The sequence below is a fragment of the Puma concolor genome, chromosome F2 (assembly GCF_028749965.1).
Source record: "Puma concolor isolate L17-30 chromosome F2, mPumCon1.1.hap2, whole genome shotgun sequence".
In the NCBI taxonomy this organism is placed as follows: Eukaryota; Metazoa; Chordata; class Mammalia; order Carnivora; family Felidae; genus Puma; species Puma concolor.
The window spans coordinates 24,288,517-24,303,744 of NC_141684.1; the positions used below are offsets into that span (position 1 = coordinate 24,288,517).

At 35.7% G+C, this 15,228-nt stretch overlaps 1 long non-coding RNA gene across 1 annotated transcript in view; it reads left to right on the forward strand.

The window, feature by feature from the left end:
• LOC147571886 (uncharacterized) overlaps nt 1-15,228 on the forward strand; it is a 102,460-nt gene that overhangs the window by 75,281 nt on the left and 11,951 nt on the right. The gene's annotated exons all lie outside the window — the stretch shown is intronic.

Consider the following 15,228-nt stretch of genomic DNA (forward strand, 5'->3'; position numbering starts at 1 on the left):
AAAGTTATATTTAAAAATGTTATGTTTGAGGAACTTCAAGAAGTGTTTAATGTCTACAGTGCAAAATTTATGATAGGTGGATAGAGGGCGGTACAACTTAGAAGTTAATTAGAGCTAGATCCTGAATATTATATTAAATAGTCTGGAGTTTGGACTTTATTTCTTTGTGATAAGGACCAAATGATGGCAGTGAGGTTGGAAGAGAGCTAATAAGACCTCATTTTAGAAAGACAACATTGCTGCTTATAAGCACTAAAACCTTACAAGGTTTTAGTGAGAAGTTATAGACAGTGCACAGTAGGTTTAGAAACGATAAAGGTCTTAGCCGATGTTTTTAAATACTCTAAGCGCCATGTACTATGGTAAAAGCCAATGGCACCAACATACTTTTATGAATTGCAAAATATTGATATCTAAAAATTCTAACTGTAAGAAATTTTCAAAAAATTATTTCCATATAATGAAACCTGACTGCAAGAATAGGGCTAATACACAGCCACTAAGGAGAAGGATTAAATATTGTATGAGATGCTGGGGCTGATCATGAAAATGTTTCAGCTTTTGCTCAGACAAGGATCCTTGGGTTTGGGCTTCTGGAGCAATTTAGAAATACAACCTCAGGCTGTTCTTTCCATGTCATCCCCCCAGGCATCCCTCCTTTCTTCTACTGAGAGAGAGCCTCATTCATATTCCTTGGTGCAGCCCACCTCCAGCTACTATTCTCTTGTCATGCTTGAATATTCCTTTGCCCCAGCACTGGTTGAAGATAGGTCAAGCTGGTACCTCTGCCAGATCTTCATATGCAGTGTCACTGAAGTCTGAACAGGCTGGGAAAGTCAGCTTTGTGCATGCCTTTTCTTGAGTGTCTAAGAGGGACAAATTTCAGTCAAGCAGTTCTTTTTAGGAACACTTTTGATAGCCAAGGAGTTTCACCGAACTCTGATGCCTTATGTTTCAAAGCATGAGGTTAAACCTGCTGGGGCTATATCAGAGCCATAGCAACTCAAAAAGAAATGTAAGAGAGGGTAACCAACCTAGAGGGTAACCAACCTAGAGAAAAATAAGTAGCGACTAAGTATAATTGCGAGCAGTGAAATTTATTTGCAATCATATTTGAATGAAAAAGTTCTTTTCTCCTTGTTTTACTATTTAATCCCATCTTATGAACAAAGAGAAAAATATTAACAGGCCAAAAGACATCCAGGTTATTTTAAAGCTATATGGCTCTTTTGAATCTAAAAACTTCATACTGAGTCATAATATGGCAAAAATATATTTGTCAACTTGATCCTTTTCATTGATTAAATGTAAAATGTGATTTTGTTTAAAGGAAAATATTGTTGAACAAGTAAATCTTAATCAAGCATTTTAAGTCTTGGAATTTCTCAGGTACTAAAGTTGAGAGTACTATTTTTATGTAGAAGTCCACAAATTTGTTCAAAAAAGTTACTGAAAAGAAAGAAGTATTGAACGAAGAAAAAGTTTGCTGAAGATTTTTCTTTTAATCTCTAAGAGTGTACTTTATGTGAAGGAACTAAAATCCTAGGTTTCTTTTCTTAGAAAAAAGACGTAAAATGTTGAGAAAATAACTAAATTGGGACAAATGGAATTAAATATTTGATGTTCGTTGAATAATCGTAAATTGATTGCTAGCGTTGTCTAGTTTCTAAAATATACATGAGGAACTGCATAGCTTTCTTCTGATTGTACTATTTCCATTCATATTGAAGTTATTTTATTTTGATTTATTTGCAATGATGCTGAAATTTGGAGAATTATTAGTCTTAAATAACTTGGCTTTGTGATAAATGACATCAGTTTATCCATTCAAAGAAAATTCAGGTTTGGAGATTATATTTGGTTTTATTAAAAGAAAACATGCTATCTTTTCAAAACTAATAATTCATGTTTGTATTTTTTCTTCTTTTTTAAAAACATTTTGCAGGGGTAGGCAAATGAAGTCAATTTGGTACTTTACAAAATTTCAGTAAATAAGTTCTAAACCCTATAATATGGGGAAATAGATTCTTTTATATTTTAAATGGGAGCATACATTGATATAACTGGAATTAAGTAAAGGTTTATTCATCTAATCACAAATGGAAATACATGTCCTCTGTTCCAGCAGTTCAATTTTTAGGGATTTGTATTAAGATATACTTTCACATGCACAGAATAATGTGTGTAAGAGCAGCCACTGCAGTACCAAAATGTGCGCATTATTGGGGACTGCTCAAATAAATTATTGTAAATCTGTCCATTATAATGCCATTCAGACATTAAAAAGAATAAGAAAGCTTTATATGCAGTGAAATCTTCTATTTATATTACGTGAAAAAAATTCAACACATAGAAAAGGCTCCTTATCATGCTAATATTTAAATGTTAAAAAAGAATTCTACATGTATGTAATTACATGTGTAACTGACATCTATGGAAGGATAGCCAAGGAACTAGTTACAGTGGTTGACTTTAAGAAGAAAAGCTGGGTAGGAGTGGCAAAGAAAATAATTTTTTATTGTATACACTTTAATATCATTTGAACTCTCTTCCCTGTGCATTCATTATAAATTCAGAAAAATAAAATAATTCTAAAAAATAAAAACAGACCTTCTGGCAGATATTCATTTTTCTTGTTAACTTAGAATAATCTTTTAAAATTACCTATTTATGTTTTTTGAGAAGATACTAAAGTAAAACGTTAGTATCAACAAAACAGAGCAATATTTCTGAAGTTTTTTTTTCCATTATATAGTTGTAATTCTCACTGTTGTTTCTCATGAATAAAAATTTCAGGGTTAGCCCATTTATTACAGTGACCTTGATAACCAAATGAGACCACCTGGTAATTATTTTCGTCCTGGTGATTGGGTTTTAGTGTGAAGGCATTTAAATGTATAAAGCAATTATATCATGAAGTGATCTTAGAACATTGCATGTGGTCTTTTTGGTGTTCACATATAGAGAAACATAGCATAGTTTCGCAACTGGTGAGTAGCCATTTGGTTTCCTTACATGTATTTCTGTAACCTTGAAACTTTATTTCAAATTACACCCTTTTGAATGAGCTGTTATCAGTTAAACGAGATTTCATGGAATATAGCTATTGCAAGTATTTTTCAAAATATTCAGGAAAGACTATGTTTTATAAGATTTGGCAACTGAAACATGTTGGCAGACTATTTCTGAAGAACTGAAAATTCTTCACATACAATGCTTTAGCTATTGATATTATTCCTGAATAGTTGTTTTCTTAGTTTACATATCTTGTCAGAGTATATTTCTGATAAAACAACAATCTCTCAAACAATTGGAACACAGCAATAGATACCCCTTTTTCATCCTCTACCTTCCCCCCGCCTCCCCATTTTCCCATAGAATCTTGACAATTCTACGCTCGGCACACAATCAAAAGACAATTTTCATTTCTATTCTTAACTGTTCTTCACATTGTTAGAAGGAAGACTGAATAATTCTTCTGGGTCCTTACAGTAAGTCTTAATGACTCCAAGAGTTTGTGAAGTAAATAGAATCAAGATTGATTGGGAAATACAATGATAATGTATATGAACTTCTAATTAGCACCAGTGTATAAGAGTACATCTCTTAAGTGTCTTTAATACCTTATTATAGACAATCTTGAGTTAGTGGGTTTTGCTATATAATTATGTTATAGTTAATGTTTCTGATTTAATTTCTTGTGACCTCTTATTTTAAATACACTCATAAAATGTATTTTCAATCTAACTACATTTTAATAATAATAGTAATAATAATAACAACGACAACAGATTAAAGTGCCATCTTTCAGATACTCTGATGCACATTTATAAGAGTTCAGATGTTTTGCGTCACCATTCAGTTGTGTAATTTATGTGAATTAATTTTGTCTTCATTTTTTAATGGGTGAATTTAACTTGGTTGCCGAACTCCTATTTTCACAGATGGCATAAGGTGCTTAATGTAGTACTTTAGATAACTAAGTCACTTCTGAATTACAAACATAATTTTCCTCCCGAGGGAGTCTGACATAAGTGCCACTGTTTGGTCATTCCTCAACTGTGGTATTCCTTCCCATTTAATCTGGGGGCTCTGCAGATTGAAACCCACAGCTCCCTTCCTTGGTCCTTTGTGGTCTCTGGTCATGTGGTCTGTCCCCCTGTCCCAACTCTTGGCCAAAGTCCATTCAGTCTAAAGACACTCTGAGTGTACTTGTACCTTCCCCCCACCCCTTGGGGTTATGTCTTCTCATCTGCTCTCTCTGCCAACTTTAGTCCTGATGAACTTTGTAAGGCATGACCTTAGACTCATCCGTGGAAACACCAGTCATTTCTAATCTCCAGTTGTACCTTGACATATGGGTAGCTCTCTAAAGTTTGAGGAGCTAGAAATTTTCTTTGGATGTTTTCCTGTGAAGAAAGATATAAATTCTCTCCACTGGATTTTGTCAATCCCTTCTGGGCATTTAGATACCATTTTCTTTACTCCCCCAAGTCAACAGGTCTGGAACTCAAAAGTGTGGGATTCTGGCTGTCTTCTCAGGGACCCAGAAAGCATCTAAACCTTAAAGTGTTGCCTTCTAATATTCTCCAAACTCTTCCTTATCCAGAAGTGTGTGTGAGCACATGTGTGTTTACTAGCTCTTTCCTGTATAGCAGGGAAGCTGCTGTTTGGTCATCATTCTTAATCTGCTTTTACTCTATGCTTGTTTCATAGACTTTATTTGTTCCTCTAGGCTCTGCTTCCTGTTATTCCAAGACAAGACTTTTCTTTTTTTTTTTTTTTTTTTGTAATTCAAAACCACAAACTGAAAACTGCCCCCATAATAAATGCCGAGGGTCTTACATATGAATAACTCTTTGGCTTTTAAACAATTGTGTTTGTTTTGAGTTTCAAAATCTATTTAGCTTCTCAATTGAGTTCTTTGTTCTAAGCTGTACTTGAATGCCCTACTGGGCTGATATTCCTACCACTTTAATACTGCAGAAAGGGTAAGGGTAATAGCAATGGAGGGGAAAAAACAGGGAGTTTAATGTCAAACTGTCATTCTGTACACATTCACGCATCTCGTTTATTTGTAGAGTCACACAGTAATACATTTGTGAAGGATACAGAAGTGGTCTAGTTATGGTAATCATGTTATATACACAAAGGAGTGGAGTCTAAGACATTATTTTCCCCTAAGATCACAAAACTGGCAAAAGCAGACTAGAACCTAGGCCCTTTGATTTCTTGTAATATGGCACAGTATTCTTCTGCTATTCTTTATAATCTATTTCATTTTCATTTTAGCTGCCCTAAGCTCCTAAGAATAGACTTTTGTGAGTTATTTGCATGAAAGTTCTGTATTTGTTGTTGCAGAGGTAAGGCACAAAATGACACAGTGGGTGAAATGGATATCCAGGGTTTCATATTTATGCCTAACATACCTAATATAACTTTCCATGTTTTATCTTTTTTTGTTATGAGATAGTTCTCCTAAACTGCCTGAAATCCACATTCACAATATACTTTCTTAGATTTATATATGTGTATGTATTGAAAGGAACAGGAGCCTAAACAACTAACAAATCATATTAAATTCAGCATTTCACTGTCACACTGGAGTCCCTGCGGGTTGTATATGTATGCACCAGAGAGAAGTTGGCAGGTACCACATACGTATTGTGTAGGTTCTTGGGGGAATTGGATTTTATTTTATGTGCAGTAAGAAGCTACAAGACTTTATAAGCTAGAGAATGAAGTGATCTGATTATCATTTTTTTAAAGAAAAGCTTAACTGCTGGGGAGAGACCAAACTGAGAAACTGTAGTGGCAGAGGGACAGCAAAGTAGAGCAGAAACAGAAGAGAGGAAGCCAAAGAGAAGAACTGGTGTGGCTGCCCACGTGAGATACCTCCTGTCTGAATGAGGGCGATGGGAAGGAGACAGAGACGAAACCAAGGATATGTGTTGCAGACAAGAGTGGATGGTGCTTCTTGTGTTCTTTTCCTGGGCTCAGGACAGAGAGATAAGAAAGAGTCAATAACTCACTATAATGCTCTCATGTGGCTAAATGCATTTAATTTTGTTTCTCTGCTAATCTAATATGAAATCAGGAAGAACTGTAGAGCTCAATGTGTAATAAATAGAAAGCAGTTAATACCATATACTCTAATATTCTTAGTTATTCAGTATTATTTCAAAAGATACAATGCTTAAAAAAGTCTTTAAACAAATTTTTTTTAAACGTTTATTTATTTTTGAGAGACAGAGCGCAAGCAGAGGAGGGGCAGAGAGAGAGAGAGAGAGAGAGAGAGAGAGAGAGACAGAATCCCAAGCAGGCTCTAGGCTCTGAGCTGTCAGCACAGAACCTGATGTGGGGCTCAAACCCACCAACCATGACATCGTAACCTGAGCCGAAGTCTGACGCTTTACTGACTGAGCCATCCAGGCACTTCTAAAAGAGTCTTTTAGTTAAATGTTGGCACACTAGACTGGACAGTTAACTTGTTATTATTATCATTAATACTAGTATTGTTTTAAGGCCATTAGAATTGGACTTTCCCTTTTGTTCCTGATCTAAGAAGGGCTTATTTTTGTTGATCTTCTTGGCCTGATATAAAATCTATCTTTTGAGATTGGCATTCCCCAGTGACTAAGTGGTGAATTATGCTGTCTGGAAAGTTATTGTGAGTTCCACTGTGGTTTTGGTTCAGTAGGTTTTTATGTATTTTTACAAATTTTGTACACACACCCAGAGGCTTTTTGGCACTGGCTACATATTGAAATTCAAGAAAACAAATATGAACTATTTAACGGTATTCAATTCTGGATTTAGTGTTTCAAATATATTGAAATATGTATATGAAGAATTTCCTGAAACTTGGAACGGAGACTGATTTGTCAGAGATTTTTACTAACATTACAAAGAAGAGCTCTCTCTGCAGCCCATTTGATGATATGTCCTTTAGGTCATGAGCGGTATATTTTGAATCTGAGCTCTGGAACTTGGAGGGAGTGTAGTTAATATTCTTGATATTTGTTTTGCATTTCTAGTGGCTGAATAAGACCCATGCTAATTGATTTACCCTATTCTTGGGAAAACTCTCAAGCTTATAGTCAGCTTGAATTATAGTCAACGGTATAGTGAAATGCAAAAAGGGTTATTTGGAAATGTAGAAAAAAAATCATTTTTAAAATAAAGTACAGCTATTTCAAGAATATAAAAGATGTATTTGCTAATCTTTTTTCCTCCCATTTGTCAACTTTAAATAATCCACTTGCAAAATAAAGCCAAATGGCATATTCTACTGAAAGTTCAATTTATAGTGAAATAAAACCCTATAATTCTTATATGCATAGTTAGTTCTCCAAATTGACTGTTAATCACACAAGTAAATTAATATCACCCACAAGAATCTTACTATTATTAAAGGTAAAAAAAATATTATGATATATTCGGGATTCTGTAATATATATCTTGGAAATTGCCTTGGACCTTGAAAATGTGAGGCTCTTTCAGGAAGTAATGATACATACGGACACATAGGTAGTGGCAGTATTTTACTAAAGGGGTATTATTTTGTGTGTACTCACAGTGAGATGATTGTTATGACAGAGATGTACAAAAGTTTTAAGGGCAGAACAAATTTGAGACATAGGATCTATTGGTTCTGTTGGTTTTTATTCTTGGTCCTCCTGTTATTTTCTGCCTGGGTACCCTCATTCTGGCCATTTTTTAGTCTGCCAAGGGGGTGTCCACAATCCCTGTCAGCTACCACCTCAAAATATGGTCAGGGATCTCATATTTTGCTTGGTAATCCCTTGAGACGTTTGGATGAAAAGAACCATAAAAATCCAAACTGTTTTTCTAGGTGGGGGTTTCCAAAATTGGTCCCTTTGAGGGAGCCACCCACTTGGATATTGAATACCCTCCCTGTGTAATGTGGAAAAAGCAGTTGGTGAAAATTTGTTCTTCCAGCATCACCAAAAAAACAGACGTCTTTATTGTTTCGAAAGTGAAACACACCCATTGGGGATCACTTCATCATTTTTTTAAAGTGAATGAAAACATCACAAGTCGAAGTGATGAAATGCAGGATAAGTGCAAACAGACTACACCCTTCCTCTTTCAGTCACAAGGAGTGGAGGCCTGCCGTCTCCCCTCCCTGTCTAGTAAGGGCCCTACTTGGCTCACAGGCCTTGTCCGTATCTGAGCTACAACTAATCACGCCTCTGTTGAGTCACCAGCAGAAAATCCCACAGACTGGTTGCTTTCCTCTCTGTGGTGTAGGGCAGTGATTCGAGAGAGAATCTTTTCCCTGTTATTTTTTTCTCTTTTCATCTGTGTCATTTTTTTCCCCATTTGCTTACTCACTTGCATGTCTTCCAATTTTTAATTATCATCCCTCTCTTAGCCCATCCTCTTCTAATCTCAAGGGCTATTTTAAAAGGATGCTTATTCACCAGATGCAACTCTCCAAGGACACATTTGGAAAAAATAATAATCTTTTCTGTCCCTTTAGCTGCCAAAAGTCATCATGAGTCATGTTTTTGACTCAATTGACAGAAACACTTAATATAAATAGTTGGCCTTTCCCAGAGTTCCTTCTTGGTTGCCATTCTGTCTTGCTGATTTCAACTGACTGATAGGATTCAGCATTTGACCACAGCAGTTTTCCTGGTCATTTTGTTCCTTTTTTTTTTTTTTTTCTTCTTTGTGTCTGTTACATGTGCCTAAAGCAATCAGATCAAGTGGGTGATAAGCAAAATAAGCCATTGTCAGTGAACATTCTAGCTCTAGAATATCTTGTTAGAAAAAATCCTTGCAAAGTTACTCCCCAAAATTGAACTGGATTCCATAAGCTAAATAAGAAATTAAGTAAACTACTTTCTAAACAATATTATTTCTAAATAATATTAACAAAAATGATACTACTACTAATAATTATATAAGATCATTCTTTGATGGTGTCACTCTTACAACCCACTACTAGTTGCTTTGGAACCATTAGACATTAACATCTTTGTTACAAATAGACACAGTATTTGGTTTCTTATCTTAAGGTTAGCAGAGCCCAAAAGAACTATTGCTGCTATTCACATTTTACCTTGTCAAAGTGAAAGTCTTTGAAGGTTGAAAAAAATGCCTCTCATACAAATATGGAGTAAGCGTGGCAAAGGTTTATTTAACTCACTAATGGGGTTTATTAATCAGGGTTCAACCAGGTAAGCGAAGTAAGTAAGATATATGGATATGCCCTTCCCTTTCCCAAACACATATATGTATTTTTTTTATTTCAAGAATGGCTTATAAATTTTGGGGACTGGTGAAGCAAATCTGAAACATGTCAAGAAAGCCAGGAAGGGAAGATCACAAGCAGGCTGGCTCCCACAGGCCTGGGCCAAAACTATTCGTGCAAGGCAGTCAGAGAAGAATGATTGGGAGCAGGCCGGAACTCAGCAGGGCCTAGGTGTGTCCTCTGGGAAAGCCTCCCTAAGAACAAGTCAGGCCCACAAATCTCTCTAATTTAAGTGAACTGATTAAGTACTTAATTTATATCTGCAGAAGCTTTTCCTGCCAGTGCCTAGGTTGGTGTTTGACTGGAGAACTGGAAGAACACGGGTTCATGCTGCAGAATGGCTAAGGCTTCCTTCTGTCCTGCAGCTCTCATGAACAGTATTTCTTGTCGTCTACCTTACATAGAATCAGACTAGAAAGGCAGTTCTGGAGAAAGTATTTTATCCCAGCCAAGTTGGCACAACAAAAGCCATATATGAATATTTACAGACTCTGTTATAGTTTGAGTGTGTTCTCCCAAAATTCATAAATTGAATCCTAATTCCCAAAGATGATGTTATTAGGATGTGCGACTTTCAAGGGTGGGCGGTGGTGATTAGGTCGTGAGGGCAGAACCTCATGAATGGAAATAGTGCCTCATGAAAGAGCCTCCAGAGATATTCCCAGCCCCTTCTGCCAACTGAGAACACAGCAAGATATAAAACAGATTACTGTTCAATAAGGCAACAAAACTGCAGTCTTCGGGACTGTCTTTTCTATCAGACAAATAATTCGCACCTGTACCGGACATAAACCCACAAGTTAACATGTAACTCCTTAGACTCTGAAACCGGACTAATAGTACACAGCGAGTCAAATAAAGGCACACAGGCCTAGATAATTACATAATCTTTACATGGGCCTATTAGACAATATTCCAGTATAACTTTGAAAGGACATGCATACCTCTTTTTGGTTTATTTATAAGTTTGTATAATTTTTCTTAGCTTCTTAAATAATTTACCTCCTTTCATTATTAAAATGCTAATATTTCTTCAAGAGTTTAGATTTCCCAAAATACTATATTCCATCAGATTAATCAGAAATCAGTGTAGATTTTGCAATTTCATGGTGATATCTTTTGGTTTTCTCTGCTCTAGCTACATATGATAGCTAGCCCTTCATGGGCTCTTGCTGCCTATCATAGGAGTTTCTCTGGGCATTTGGGAGGCGACTCCTATACTCCTAGGTACAGAAATCCCTTGTATCTACAGGCCCAAGCAATTAGAAAGGAAGAGAGAACAAAAGAGGAAAGAAGATCATTGTTTTATTTAAAGGCTCCGAGTCAGTGTGATAGAAATATTAGGAAGGAAGAATAACAAGAGAAAAGGAGAGAAATGTTATTTTCACTTGTACAAATGGTTATTTTTATGAGGAAATAAGACAGAGAACCAAATTTGAAAATAATCAATTGACTGTAAATATAGGTTTGGTGAGAACAAAGAAAATGGTGTGTTCATCTTGAAAATTCCATGCTATTAAAGCTACAATTACTGTTTTGAACACAAGTGATTTATTCTCTTCTGTCCTAAACTGAGGACCACATGGGTCATATTTATAAACCAATTATTCAGTAAGTGCTTCTAAGTATATATTTCAAAGGTGCCTTGAAATGGCTAATTTGGATAAAAATGAAAAAGTCAGCTGTGCAGACATTTTTCTTCATTTGACTTAAAACAAACACTTTGTAATAGACTCATTGCATTCTTTACTGAGATCTTTAAGACAACTGTTTGAGAATTTCCACCTCTTATGACAATACAGACATTGCTGACATGTTGTAAGTAATAGGAAATTCAAGCCAAACTACAAATTGTAGTGCTGGGAACAAATTCGTACTGATATGTGTCTAAACTACTGTTTCACTTTAGATGTCTTAGCAAATTATTGCAGTAAATATCTAACAACGATCTAACATGATAACTTTCCTAGTCATCATGTAATCAGCTGGCAAAATCATTATTCTAAAATCCAAGGATCTTTGTTTTCCTTTCTGGCCTAGTATGCTTCCTTGACACACACTGCCTACTTGACCAATGCACCTACCTAAGCAAGGTAGTCAAGGTTCTTTATGATCCAGGCTTTATTATCTCTTCAATTTCTTTTTTTGGCCATGCACAGTCAGCTTCTATGTGCACTATACATAGACATGGTATTTCCCAAACCTTCACATAATCTTGCTGTATCATATTTGCATGCATAATTACCCCTATAAGAAATGCCCTTCACCCGCTGTCATTCTGGAAAATTTCGTTTCATTCTTTAAAACCCAGCGTAGTTCCCTTCCTCTGAGTAACTTTTGACCGTCCCTGCCTATTCCACCCCGACAGCCAGAACTAGGTTCTAAGCTAGAACTCTCCTAGGTTCTAGTGGCACTTCCTGGGCATAACTCTGCTATAGCCCTTAGCTTATCAGTGATTCAAAGGGCTTTTTTATGTAGGTTTATTGCTCCCTGAGTGCAGATGCTTTACCTTTTTTTTTTTCTTTGTTCCCAGAATATAGCTTACGGTTTAATTTGGTAAGAGTTGCCTATGCAGAATAAAACATTTGTTGAATATTGGGTATAATCCATTCCTCTGATCTGATGTTGGCTTTGGGAAATTAAAGTGGGTAAGTAGAGAAGCCATTCAGTTGAGGTCGTGGACGTTTTATTGTCTTTATTTACTAGTGGGTCTCAGACTTTACTCTGCTTCGGAATCTTCTTATTAAGACACAGATTGCTTGGCCTTGTCCCCGAGTTTAAGATCAGTAGGTCCGGGCTGGAGCTGCCAAAATGGCGTTTCTAGTTAGCGTGCACTTGTCGCCGCTTCCGGTGCTCAAGCAATTCTTAAATTACTGCTCTATATTTACACAAAAACCGAGGTGCTGAAAGGAAATATGTATATTTAATACATGCTTATCCAGTTGATAATGTTTTTGTTGTAAAGAATCTAAAAATCTTCATACAGAATATAATTTATTCTGTTCCCTTCTAAATCAAGAGAAATGGAAACATGGATGCGTATATATTTTATTTAACAAAGAAGATTAATAGTCTGAATTTTCTGTCATAATCATAATCCACCCATTATTTTCCAAGGGACAAAGGGAATTTTTAAAATTTCTGACCATGTTGATTTCCTTTTATAACAACAGAACTTAACTTTTTTTGAGAGGAGGGACAGATTATCACAACCATCTATGTTACTATGCAAGCAGTTAACCCATTCTTCAGAAAATTGAACATACATACTAAATTTGTCCTGATATTTTAGGTGGTTCCTGGACTGTCTTGAATTTCATAGGGAGATCCAAATTAAGAATATTTATTTTTAAAATTGTAAGTGGGAAATAAAGGATTGTAGAGATAAATGAGAGCAGTCTTTTTTAAAAAAATCAACAAGAAATCTATTGGAGCAAATAAACAAATTCAGCAAAGTTGTAGGGTACAAGATGAACAAACAAAAATCAGAAGACCTAATAAATGGAAAGACATTTCATGTTCTTGGGTAGGAATATGTAATATTGTTAGGATGTCATTGTTGCTCAAAGCAATCTATAGACTCAATGCAATTTTTATAAAAATTTGAACAACTTTTTTTGAAGAAATGGAAAATCAACACTCAAATTCTTATGAAATTGCAAGAAGTCCCAAATAGCCAAAACATTTTGAAAAACAAGAACAGAGATGGATAGTTCACACTTTCTACTTTCAAAACTTATAGCAAGAATATGGATTAATAATAGATCAATGGGCTAGAATTGAGAGTACAGAAATAAAAACATACAGCTATGTCCAACTGATTTTTGACCAGGGTGCCTTTGTCCACTCAATGGGAAAAGATTAGAGATGGTCCCTGACTTAAAATGGTTCAACCTCATGATTTTTTGGCTTTATGATGGTGCAAAAATGGTACACAATCAGTAGAATCTTTACTTGGAATCTGAAAGTTTGATCTTCTCCTGGGCTAGTGATATGCGGTACAAAATTATCTTGTAATGCTGGGCAGTGGTAGTGAGCTATATATCTCCCACTCAGCCAGATAACAATGAGGGTAAACACCTGATACACTTAGAACCATTCTGTACCCATATGACCATTCTATTTTTCACTTTCAGCACAGTATTTAACAAATGATAGAAGGTATTCAACATTTATTATAAAATAGGCTTTGTGTTAGATGATTTTGCCTAACTGTAGGATAATGTGTTATGAGCACATTTAAGTTAGGCTAGATTAAGGTATGATGCTCAGTAGATTAGGTGTCTCAAATGCATTTTTAGCATATGATTTTTTCAACTTATAATGGGTTTACCAGGTCAGAACCCCACTGTAAATTAAGGAGGACCTGTCATCTCTTCAATAATGGTGCTGGAACAATTGGATTTCTACATGCAAAGGAATTTTGTTGGACGCCTACCTTATATCATATACAAAAATTAACTAAAAATGGATAAACACTGTAAATATAAGTGCTAAAACCATAAAACTCTTAGAAAAAATATAAGGATAAATCTTCATGACTTTAGAATTGGCAACTAATTCTTTTTTTTTTTTTCTTAATGTCTATTTTTGAGAGAGAGAGAGAGAGTGTGTGTGCACAAGTTGTGGAGGGGCAGAGAGAGAGGGGGACGGAGGGTCTGAAGCAGGCTTGGGCACTGACAGCAGAAAGCTGGTTGTGGGGCTCAGACCCACAAACCGTGAGATCATGACCTGAGCTGACGTCTGACGCTTAACCGACTGAGCCACCCAGGCGCCCCAGTGACCAATTCTTAAATATGACACCAAAAGCATAGCCACAACAGAAAAAAGATCCATTGAATTTCATCAAAATTTAAACATTTTGTGTATTAAAGGATATTTTCAAGGAACTGAAAAGATAACCTAGAGAGTGGGAGAAAATGTTTGCAAATTATATATCTGATAAGTATTTAATATTAAATATATATAAAGAACTTTTTTATTAAAACAAAAATTTTTAATGTTTATTTATTTTTGAAGGAGAGAGAGACAGAGTGTGAATAAGGGAGGGGCATAGAGAGAGGGAAACACAGAATCCTAACCAGGCTCTAGGCTCTGAGCTGTCAGCACAGAGCCCAGCGTGGGACTCGAATTCACAAACTGCAAGATCATGAGCTGGGCTGAAGTCGGACGCTTAACCGACTGAGCCATCCAGGTGCCCCAATATATATATAAATAACTCTTAAAGCTGAACAGCAGAAAGACAAAACAATGGAGAAAGGACTCGAACAGATATTTCTCCAAAAACATACAAATAGCTTATAAGAACATGAAGACATATTCAACATCTTTAGTCACTAGGGAAATACAAATCGAAACAATAAGATTTCACTTCACATGTGCTGGGATGGATATAATGAAAGAAAAAAAAACTAGAAAATAACAAGAGTTGGTAACGATGTGGAGAAACTGGAAACCTGGTACACTGCTGGTGGGAATGAAAAATAATGGGAAAGTTAGTATGGGAATAGTTTGGCTGTTTTTCAAAAAAGCTAAATAATGAGTTGCTATTTGACCCAGCCATTCCACTCCAAATTATAACCCCCCAAATTGAAAATAGGGATCTATTTTTATGCCAGTGTTTATTGCAGCATTAGTAACTGTAGTCAAAAAATGGAAACACCCCATGTATCCATCAGTAGAGGAATGCATAAGCCAAATGTTGTATATACATATAATGGAATATTATTAAGCCTTAAAGAGGAATGGATTCTAATGCACAGACAAACCTTGGAAACACTGCTTTAAGTGAAATAAATCATACATAAAAGGACAATTATTGTATGATTCTATTCAGTGAAATATCTAGAATAGGCAAATTCATGGAGATGGAAAGTAAATTAAAGATTACTAGGAGTTTTTTTGCTAGGCAGGAAGGGCGGGCAAAGGAATGCCTGTCGAAACAG